We start from the raw sequence: 10,518 nt of genomic DNA, 5'->3' as shown, positions 1-10,518 counted from the left end.
CTATATGCCTTAAAATAATGATGTTGCAACTCTAAGACTGGTATTTTATTTCTAAAAATACTATCCAAATAAAAAATAAAAATAAAAATACTATCCAGGTTTCAGGCAAAAATTTTGGCAAATTGGGTGTTAGCTTATGAGAAGTTAAAAATGAGGTGGGCTTCTGTAACAGTCTCCTGCATCTCTTTCCTATCTCTTTTATGGAAGAGATTTTATTTAAAGATGATAAGACAACAGCTGTAAAATTATCTCATCATATAAATGTTAGGAGTCTCCAAAGTTTTTTTTTATTTTTCTCTCCACATCAGAAAACAAGTCTGGTAATGCTTTGACTGAAGTCAGTAGAATTGTCCCTATTCAATTACACCTTAAACCTGCAACGGGATTTGCTAAGGCATAAAAAGTCAAAGCCAATACAATTGATATGCAAAAGGTTTTTATGGTGCATGGTCAGCAATGAGCATTTTCCTTTCTTTTTTTCTGGAAGGCCCAGTTTCAGAATCAGAGGAATATTCAATACCAAATGCCTATTTGAAAAGGGACAATTCTGCAACCAGTACTCAAACTAAACATTCAAAATCTGTGGCATTAGATGATACCTGAAGTGCATGCAGATTGCAGCATCAGGGCTGATATGAGTAAAGGCCAGCAATGACAGAAGAAAACAAATAAAGGCCATTCAGTAGAAATGCCTTCAGAAAATCCCCCCCTCCCTTTTCTTCTGTAGTTAGTATTAAATAAAATCCTAATTTATCAACTCAAATTCATAAGTCTGAAAATAATTCTGCCTATCCCACAGCATGATAGAGGTCATGAGACCATAGTTACCTAGAACTAAAAACTCAGAATTTTGCTGTCCATCAGGCCACCAGGGCACTGCCCACTGCCCCTTAAACTGTTCCAGAGATAAATGCTGAGATAGAAATGGGAAGGAACTGCAGTCACAGTTGGTTTTTTTCACCACTGCCAATGGTATACTCCAGTTCAGACTTTTTCCACACATTCTCCCAAATCTACAAATGGCTGTTCAGTCTAGGGAAGGTAGAAAAGCTGCAATGTAGCATACTATATCTATATTCTTTCTAGTCTCATTGGAAAACCCCATCTTCATAGTAATGGGTTTATTACCTGATAATCATACTAGCACAATGTGATGTGTTTATTTCCATCAGTAAAGGGAATGTTGAGTTTTTTGTTTGTCCTCCACAGTCTGCCTTAGATAAAATATTGGTTTCAGCTAATTCAGTGAAAATTTTACCACAACTAGATCAGCATATCATGCATTCTGTTTTGAGAACTTTAAAATGATAAATATCTTTCAGTCATTCTAGGTTTTACAAGAGAAAAAAGTAATCACATCTAGGTTTATTCCCCTTCTTTTGCATGGGAGTCCTCATGGAAATCCTGAAAAACCATAATACAAAACATCTATTCTTATCTGGATATGACTGGTATACCTATTTGCATTTTAAAAAACAGAGCTGTCTTCCAGTTCTCATCTCCTGCGTACATCTGCTGGTATCTGAGCTGTAGGGTAAAATTTAAGAGTCTTGTCCATGCCTAGAGAGCACATAAAGACCTCTGTTCTTCCCTAGAGTTTAGAGACTGGCAGCCAGATTACCCAGTAGTTAAGAGCAGGAACTGCTGGCTGCTGAAATGCATACTGACAAACCAGGCACGGCCACAGACCCCAGGGCTTGGTTCACAAACTCTGCAGTAGTGATTGCCATTATTCATTCAGACAGCAAAATATCAGATTACATAGGCAATTCCTAAGGCAGCTTGCACATGGCACAGCTCTTAATTTTCTATTATTCTTGTGTTTGATCTCAGAAGCACAGGATGAAAAGCCATCTTTGGGGGAAAATCAGGGCCTAGGATCCTGTGGACAAGCAGGTTTCACAGGATGAAAAGTAAATATATGCTTTGACCTATTATCCACCAAAACCAACAGTACAGACTGTTTGGCATGAAAAAGGGAATGGTGCAAACTGCTGGGGAGGAGATGTACAGCATGATAGTGAAACAGGAAAAGAGAAAAAAGGAAAGAAATTCCATCTGAATGGTGGTCTAAAAAAATTTGTTTCTCAGCACAGGCTATTTGAAAGATTGAGGGGAGCAGAGGGTGTCTCCCATCCCTTGTATAGATGCTAACAAACTTCCTGCTCAAAATAGTGTTCTGTATATATAAAATCCAGGGCTTGCCTTTAATATTCAGTGGAGCATGACATACCGTACCAAACCCCTCTGGGCATGTTTAAATCCGTGGTTCAATTTGGATCACTTTTCAAGTGTATCTCCTAATACAACAGTTCAGTTCCCTTCTATTCACACTGTGGAGTGGAGCCTGAGTGCAAAAACTGAGTATGTGCCCCAGAACACCCCTCATGTACTGCCACCACAAACAGGCACTAAATCATGGACTATATTTGTGCTAGTCCAGGCTGTATCCCACTACCAAAGGATTAGTTCTGTATGCAGCAAAAAGTATATGAGTCATTATTGATACAGGAAGGTAAACATGAATGATATCTCTAATATTTTTCTACTTTTCGTACCCTCTCACTGATCCAAGAGCTCAAGATTGAACATCTTCTAACAAGCGCATGTACTTAAAAGCTGCCATCTTTTCTGTATTTCATTTGCGTATTATCACACTCAGTGTGCACTCTAAGGTGAAGTAAGGTACACTACTGATCATGACACAGAGATGAAACAGCCATTTACCATCCCTGACTGCTTCATGACCTTGACCTAGTCATCTTCTCCTTAGATAGTTTTAGAAATTGCAAAATGCATTTCCTCTCTGAAAATTACAGCTACTGGATAAATAAGATACTAGCTCGCACAAAAGAAGTGAAAACAATTTGTGTTTTGTGTGTCAAAAGAAGATGATATGCATAAGAAATAAAAAACAAATACTTTGAGTTTTAAATTGAGGTGAAAATGAAATTATGAAAAGCAGGGACACTTACATGTGTGCAACTGTTGTGAAAGTGACTAATAGTACCTTTACCCAAGACATAGAAATGTCTTCATTGCCTTTGACCCCTGTCCACACTATGAGGCGGCAATGTGAATATATGTATTAAATACCATGATACATTTTATTGTTTCACACTCTGACATAATTTAACCCCAGTCAGCAACTAAGCATCACAGAGCTGCTCACTGACTCCCCGCCCCTCCAGTGAAGAGAAGAATCAAGGGAAAAAAGTCAACCTTGTTGGGTTGAGATAAAACCAGTTCATTTTAATGAACAAGTTAAAGTTCAGATTAAAGCAAAATACAATATAATACTAATAATAGCAATAATGATAATGATTGTAAAAATAATTGTAATGAACAGGAGAGGAAGAGAAAGGAATAAAACTCAAGACCAAGAGATTCACAACGTAATTGTTCACACCCACTGACTAATATCCGGCCTGTCCCCAGTCAGATTTCAGCAGCTCCTGGATTACTCCCCCGAGTTTATATACTGAGCATGGCATTCTGTAGTATAGAATGTCCCTTTAGCCAGTTTGGTCACCTTTCCTGGCCAGGCTATCTCCCAGCTTTTTGTGCAGCTCCTCACTGGCAGAGCATGAGACACTGAAAAGTCCTTGACTCAGGGTGAGCAGCACTTAGCAATGGCTAAAACATCAGTGTGTTAAAAACATTATTCTCCTACTGATTCCAGAACACAACAGTACGCCCTTCTGGTGGCTACTTAAAGCACAGGACACGAGAATACTGGATAATAGATTAAAAAACAAAAACAAACATAAACAAACAAACAAACAAAACAACAAACCAACAAACAAAACACAAAATACCAAAACAAACAAACACACAAACACAAAACCCAACAAAACAAAAACCCAAACAAACAAACAAACAAACTGAAATATTATCTGTGACTGTTAGGTGTATAAAATAATGTTCCCCGAATGCTGAACCCGCTTCAGAGGTGTACAAGTAATAGAGATAACCAAAGTTAACTACAGGATTAGGCTTTTCTTTAGCCAGCCTTGTGCAGCTGGACTTAAACTTCAGGCAGCACAAACTGGACCAGTGCTGTCACTGTGTGACATGTACTGCTACTTCAGTTGTTAGTAGCAATATTTCCCTTTAATTGTGTGTTATCATTTCTTTTATAAAAAAAGCTTCCCATTACTCTCAAGTGAAAAGAAACAATTACACATCAGAATATGATGAAAATCAAATTTCAACAAGATTTTTGAGTTTAATGATTGTTTGCTGTATAAATATGTTTCAGAAGGCTGAAAAACTATTCATCAGGAAGATCTGTATCATTTATTCATGTGACCTTTAAATGAAAACTCACACTCTGAGGACTCTTTCCACAACTTATATGAAATAAGTGATAAAATTTAACTGGATGCCATACAACATCTATGGTTATCCTACAAATTTACTTTGCTCTCTTCAATCATAGAAATACATATTGATTTGGTTAAAGTTATTTGCTTGCAAACAGCACCCTCCCTTCTCTCTAGCCCACCCCATCCACAATTGATCACTCCTCATTTTCCTCTTACATTCAGTGCAATATTTATACTCCCAAAATAAATACTTAGCACGGGAAAACAGTATTCAACCGGATAACACTTAAATGTAAAAATTACTGTAATGACTCTGGTGACAACTAATAACTGAGCCTTTCCAAAATAAGGCTGGATGAAGCAGCAGAGAACTGTATCTGCCATAAAAGCCAAGAAGAAGAAAACTTAATGGCTTTTTCTTCAACAAACTTTTGCCCTGAGCCAGGCACATTTTATTTAGGCATGATGAAAATCTGCTAAATACAATTTGTCCTTGGCTATATTTAAAGCCAAAACTTACTCAGTAGCATTTTTATTGCACCTGCTGCTGCTGACCCTTATCACTGTAACTTTTTGACAGGAGACAAGAGATGAAACCCGAGAACCAACCACTTACACATTTATACGAACCTGGTTGACTACCAGTAGACAGAATTATTCAGATTTGAAAAAGTGTGTCTGAGATCAGATTTGGGTACCATATTATATCTCGTTTGCTGAGGCAACTACCTTGCTCTTAAGAATTTGGGTGTGTGCTGGCAGAACACGTGTACAGCCCTCAGCCTACATGAAAAAATTAATGGCAGAAAGCAGTTTGTTGTATGATTTGTAGATAATTGATTTAAAAAATGGTACTTTGTTATTAACTCCTACGGTAGAAAACGTGATGAAGTGGGAAGAATTGCAATGTAACACAGTTTTTGTCAGCCATCTGATTTGAGCTTTTTCAGCAGCTAGGTCTGAAATAAATGCAACAGGATCAAGACCCAAAGATTCATTTATACGTTCTCTAAGCAACAGCTTGACTCTTTCTCTGATGAATCTTGCTTAACTTGTCTGTTTTTACAGAGTAGTTGTTAATTTCTCAATTAATTGTAAGGTATAAATGACAAAATTTTCCTTTTAGGAGAAAATGCTTTCAAACATACTATTATAGTGAATCACTTCCATCTCTCTAGTTGCACTTCATGTTCAATCTACTAAAATTGATGTAAAGTTTAGGCACTCTGCTAAAAGTAAAGTTATAACCAGAATCACATCTAAGATACAATATCTGTATTAAAAGGGAAGCTTTTAAAAATATGTTGACGTTCTAATGAAAAGATAAAATCTCTGCTGACTCATAGCACATCCAATGATGCCAGTCAAAAAGTAAGAACAGAATTTACATCTGAGTGGTTCAAGCAGCACAAGATTTTCCTTCTCAATCAAAAGGTCATGAAAAATGTATGACTTCCAAAGACATGCAATTGAAATGGGTACTGAATGATTTTTAACAAAACTATAACAGGCTATAATTAAATTGATTACCCACATTAATGATATTTTGCTACTTTGTAGAAATATATGGTTGTAAAAGAGTGTTCACTCACATTAATTTCTCAGCAAGATTTATGAAACACTTTGTTTGAGTGGCGCACAGGGTGTCTATAGTTTGAAAGGAGACACTTTACTGAATTAGTCAGTGGGACCTCATTGAAAGGACTCAGCCCACAAAAACTCTTTTGAATTTATTTAAGGTTCATGGCATATGCAAATTAGAGCAGTTTCATGCATTACCACATCACTGCTCTGCTCAAAATTGAAAGATACTGAAGGAAACTATTCATATACTGTCTCAGGTTTAAATATTTAATGAATTACTGTAGGCCTCATTTTAAGTGTCATAACTGTTTCCTTTCCTTGCCACAATACTCGACACAATTGGTGAATGCATCTTGACAGAGAGAAAAGGTATCGTCTCCCTTGTTTGTAGGCTTTTTAAATGGGAGATTTTGAGTGTCAGCCTTACGTCACCATCAGGAGAAATGTCTGCCAGCAGCTAACTCTAACTGCCACTGGCACTCTTGCCTCAAATAATTCAGATGGAGCTGAAGGGATTGAACTCCAATTATCACTGGGAAGGGCTTCATCACGTGGAGCTCCAGGCTTTGCCTCACCTAAATCTAACCCCATAATGTGATTGGAATGGACCTTAACCTTACAGCTTAGCCATTTCTTGTAGGAGACTGTGGATGGGAAAAAAAAAAACCTGCAGTCTCCTCCTCACCCTTTGACAGCCCCTCTTAAAGTTCAGCTCCCTTGGAGCTCTTGGCTTTGTCTCATTTCTAGCCCCAGTCCAAGGGTCAGATACAAGTAGTCAAAAGATTTACCGAATCCAGAGTCCCCATCCCATTGCACAGAGGAGAAAATTATTAGGGGCTAACATCTGTGGAGTCTTCTCCTATCTTATTCAGCTTTTAAACCCTTTTCCAGCCCTTTCAGCTGGAGCTCTTGGCTTTGTCTCTCTCCTGACTTTAACATAAGCCTAGACATGGGATGAAGTGTAGCCTGAGATGCCCAGTGTTATCCCAGTAGCACAAGCAAGTGTTCTGGTATGAGCTCTTAGCACAGACGACCCCACCAGTGATCCTCCCCCTTGCACCCACGCTGCACCTGGAGCTATGGGCTTCCTGTCTCAACCCCAATTCTAACCCCAGGCATGGCCTAAGCCTTAGTCCTAGACTTCCCAGCATGGCCCAGAAGTTTATGTGAGAGAGAAATCTTTTTCCTCCTTTCTGCGAGAGGCAGGCGTTGCTACAAAAAGAGGCAGTTGGAAAGTATCAGCGTACGTCTTAGGTCAACCTGCAGACTGCATTGAGGAGGTCAAGCTACCCCTCCCTACTCTGTGACGGGTGGATTATAAACACAAGTTTAGAGCTCTGGTCTACTCCTTACAGGTAAAGTCCTTAGTCAAAAGAAAGAACTCTAAAAAAAAAAAAGTTCTAGGCATGATCCCAAATTAGAACTTGTTTATGTCAGAATTTCTGCTTTAAAGGAATCTGTGGTTGTTAAAACTATGATGATGTTGGTAATTATAATGGCAGTGTATCATTACTGAGATAAGAAAATGCATTATTTCTGATCAAGCATTTCTACTTTATCAAATAGTTGAGATTAGATATCTTGAGCAACATTGAACATTTGTAAAGATCAGTAGCTATAAATTCTCAGTAAATTAATACCTATAACCTTTGTTGGAGGCATTGATCTAAGTGACTAAACAGGCACTCAAAAGTGATATCATTCCCTCTTCTGAAATTTTCCATATCCAAAGGAAACTTGAGTGAATGAAGATAACAAACCTTCTGAGTGTATGCTATAGCACACGGTACATTATTATAATTATGCCTATGACAGCATTTCTTTTTCATGGGCATTTATGTCAAGCAGGTATGTGTGTGATGCCTAATGAGGCTAGTACTGCTACAGAAATTACAATTTATAAGTGATTTATTTTGAATAAATGCAGTAAGAAAGAACATTATGCCCACATCTACTTCAACAGAATAGTTTTTACTGGCCCTTTTGGGTGCAGGGCATGGCCAAATCCAAGCATGGCAAAGTAATGTGAAATCAGCAAGAGCATGAATAAAATATCTAAATGCCAATTTATAACAATATGAAAGAAGGAAACCCTTTGATTCATGCTCCATAAGTAAGTGACCCTTAAAACAAATGCTCATGTAAACGAAAACTGGATTATATTTGAATTATAGGTTTGCAAACAGACTAAAGTGCTGAAATCAACCAGATGTTCTTCTTGAGAAGTTTGCAGCTATTGACTCCTGCTCCTTCTCATATCAGTAACTGAAAGTTGATTCATATTCTCCCAATATACAAACTTTAAAGAAGATAATTCTTCATCTGTAATCAATTTATGTAATTTCAGAAATTTGCACAGTGTCAGATAGCACATTGCAAGAAAAGGTTTTCCGTGGTGTTAAATACAATTTTTTTTCTCTGTATGCTGGAAGCTCTGATGCTAACAAATCAGAATATACAAACTCTAAACCCCCAAATGTAAATATGAATTTTAATTTGTATGGCATCCCCAAGTGCTCAAACATGTAGCTGAAACCTTTGCATACAGAAACAGTCCTAGGAACGGTAAGATCATTTGCAAAGGCTGCTCCATAAATGCATTTTTATACTGGAATATAAATACAAAAAGTCCTCAAAATCACAAAGAGTATCATCCAAATAGAACTTCTGTGCAATTGCTAAAAACTGAATAAGGTTATTTTTATAAGGTGTAGGAGTGTATATATTCATCTATAGTTATTCACAATCTGCTCTTTAAACACAGAGGAGAAAGAAACAGCCTGGTAAGGGTCACGTAAAATTACGCATGTGCTAAATGTAATACCCTTGACAAGGTGTCAAAGAGCACATGCCCATCACATGGGAGTGCCTAGGTGTGTATGACTGGAGGTGAGGAGTGATATGAGAAAAGTCATAGAGTCAGAGGGCTTACGAGCATGTGTTTGTACAGATGCTGGTATTGATGAGGGGTTTAAGGATATATATGGTTCTAGAGAGAATAAATTCCTGCTGATGGGTTGTAATCAATTGATGGTAATGCTGCACGTATCTGCATATTAAAGTGGTGGGTAGTGATAAGGTGCATAATTGTGGTGGTGGGCAGACGGTGATAACAAGATGTGTGAACAGTAGGAGGTGATGGGTATGCATGGTAAAATGCGTGGGTTGCAAGGATGCATGTGTGATGCTGAGTATAGTGGTGCTGTGGGGAGCATATAGCAGCACATGCACTGCGGTGATATTTGTGTGATGTGGACCTACTGTTCTTGACAAAAGTAGGTGGTGCTCTTAGGCAGCAGTTTATGAAGAGATAGGTCATTACCCATACAGGTGTGCTTTGCTCACACAGATGGAGGCCTACAGCCAAAAGAACAAATAAGCATTTACTGAGTATTTTCTGTGTGTGTCTGTGCTGAGTGTCTTGCAGTAAGCAAGTGTGAGGGGCTATGTGAACTAGTGAGTATACATCAGAGTAATACAGAATGGTCAGGGGGTATATACACAATGGTGGTGGTGGTATATGAAAATTGATTTAGTGGTTATGTACAAGCATGTAAGGATGGGTTGTATACTCAGAACAATAATATATAGGGAGAAGAGACATATTGCCCAGAAGGAGAGGTGTATGGGAAAGTCATGCTCTTCTTTCTTTAAGAAAACTTTGCTCACCAGAGAACACAGATGCAGTATTAGGACTATATGAAGATGTGTATGTGTTTAGAACTGTTGGTGTGGAGGAGGTGTTTAAGGTGTCAGTGTCTGCCTAGAGATGACAATACGAGGAACTACTGATGTATGTGTGTTCATGTAGAATCAGGGTGTATGTAAAAAATAGCACAGCATAGGTCAATGTATAGAAGTGGTTGGTGGGTACAGCATGGAAGAAGTTATATAGTGAGAGCTACACATATGCAGCATATGAATGCCAATGGTTTGTGTCACTGCACGGGCTCAGGAGGGTTTATAGCTTCCTCTGGTGTGGATACAATCCCGTCAGGGATATGCATATGTTTTAAGTACAGTATTAAGAGTGAGGGTTGTAACACTGATGAGGCAGCACATGGTGGTTGAGCTTGAAGTGATCCTATGATTGGAAGCAGATGAGTGGGGACAGAGGAGTGGAAAGCATGAGATGGTCTTGGCACCACTGTGGTGAAAATAGTCGTGTCAGGCTGCAGTGTGCAAATTGGTCACTCACTCTTGAATATGACGGACACAGGCAAAACGTGCGCCAGGGTGTTAAAATATAAGGGGGGAGGGGGGCACATCTTTCAGGACAGAGTGTGTGGAGAGGGGCAGGGCTGCTCATGAGTGATATCTAGTGGTGGTGGTGGTGGTGAGACGGGACAAGGTAGGGGGCATGAAGCTGCGTGGTGGTAGGAGGCATGGACAGTGCTGTGCGCATAGGGTTGAATGTTTTGTGCTTTGTCTGTCAGTGCCATGCCTGGTGCCAGCGCTGTGAGGTGGGCAATGCTCATGGTGCAGTGACAGGAGAGGGTTACAGCAGCTGCGTAGACATGAGGCATGCTTGCCCAGGTAACTCTGCCCGCCCACGCAAGACCCAGGCTTTTTTCTTAAAGGAGAAAGGTTAGTCCCTTTGCCAGGG

Source organism: Hirundo rustica, chromosome 6 (assembly GCF_015227805.2).
Source record: "Hirundo rustica isolate bHirRus1 chromosome 6, bHirRus1.pri.v3, whole genome shotgun sequence".
NCBI lineage: Eukaryota > Metazoa > Chordata > Aves > Passeriformes > Hirundinidae > Hirundo > Hirundo rustica.
This window is presented reverse-complemented; position numbering follows the sequence as displayed.